Genomic DNA, 1436 nt, shown 5'->3' on the forward strand with positions numbered 1-1436 from the left:
GACAAGCAAAGCAGCAGAATGTCTCTGGGGTTTAACCAGTTCTCTAAGGGTTAAACAGTTCTTAAAGTCTTCTTTGCTGTGGAAATGGCTGGCTGGATCCTTGGTGCTGGTCTTTTTTTATAAAAATAATTTTGAGTTTTGTTCCACATTTTCTCCCATCAAATAATGTGTCTTTAGCACGAAACCTTTGCTTGAGTTTTTGCAATAGTTTGTCCTTTTCTGATTGAATAATTTCACTCAGCAAAATGTCCTCCCAGTTCATCCATGGTATGTGGTGTTTCAGTAGCTTCAGCGTTATTTTTCAACATTGTATAATCTTCCATTGTGTGCATGTACCAAAGTTCATTTATCCACTCTTCCATTGATGGGCATTTAGACTGTTTCCATCCTTTTGCTATTGTGAATAGTGGTGCAGTGAACATCAGTGTGCATTTATCTACTCATGCCCTAGCTCTTATTTCTTGTGGATAGATACCTAGCAGAAGGCTTGCTGGGTCGTGTGGTATTTTCTGTTTGCAACTTTCTGAGAAAGCATCACACTGTTTTCCCGAGTGGTTGAACCATCCCACCAGCGATGTAGAAGGGTCCCAGTCTTTCCACACCCTTGCCAGCATTTATTGTTTTAGGTTTTTTTGCATTTTGTTTTAGTGCTGGGATAAGATGACATTTCATTGTTGTTTTGATTGGCGACTCTCTGATGGAGTCCGGGCTTGGCACTATAAGAAAAGCACAAGACTCCAAGGTTGATTTGAACTGTAAAATCAGAAGTTCTAACTCACCAGCCACTTCTTGGAAACTTTATACAGAACCTCTATGAATCAGAACCGACTTGATGGCACTTAAAAACAACAATGGCTACTCATCATGAACATTTCTTCTTATGTTTGTTGGCTGCCTGAATGTCTTCCTTGGGGAAGTATCTGTTAATGTCCTCTCACCATTTTTGAACTGGATTGTTTGTCTTTTTCTGGTAGAGGTGGTGTAGTTTTCTATAAACTTTGGAGATTAGTCTCTTGTGTGATATATCATTGCAAAAAAATTCTTTCCCAGTCTGTGGACTCTCTTTTTACTCTTTTGGCAAAATCTTTTGATGCACATAAGTGTCTAATTTTTAGGCGGTCCCAGTCATTTATTTTGTCTTCTAATGTTTGTATTTTTAGTTACGTTTGACAGTGTATTTATGCCATGAATCAGAGCCCCTAAGTTTGTTCCTATTTTTCCTTTGACGATCTTTATAGTTCTAGGTTTCATACTTAGGTCTTCAATCCATGTTGTGTTTGTTTTTGTATAAGTGTGAGATATGAGTCTCTTTTCCTTCTTCTGCAAACGGGTTTCCAGTTTTGCCAGCACCATCTGTTGGCGAGAAGTACCCTAGTTCTTGCTCAGGTGCTGCCTTTTGAAAGAATTGGAAATTGGCCACTTATTTTGAGGACAGC

At 38.9% G+C, this 1436-nt stretch overlaps 1 protein-coding gene across 1 annotated transcript in view; it reads left to right on the forward strand.

Annotated features, from left to right (window-relative positions):
• MLC1 (megalencephalic leukoencephalopathy with subcortical cysts 1) overlaps positions 1-1436 on the forward strand; it is a 43243-nt gene that overhangs the window by 16032 nt on the left and 25775 nt on the right. The gene's annotated exons all lie outside the window — the stretch shown is intronic.

This window comes from Chrysochloris asiatica, unplaced genomic scaffold (genome assembly GCF_000296735.1).
Source record: "Chrysochloris asiatica unplaced genomic scaffold, ChrAsi1.0 scaffold00378, whole genome shotgun sequence".
Lineage (NCBI taxonomy): Eukaryota > Metazoa > Chordata > Mammalia > Afrosoricida > Chrysochloridae > Chrysochloris > Chrysochloris asiatica.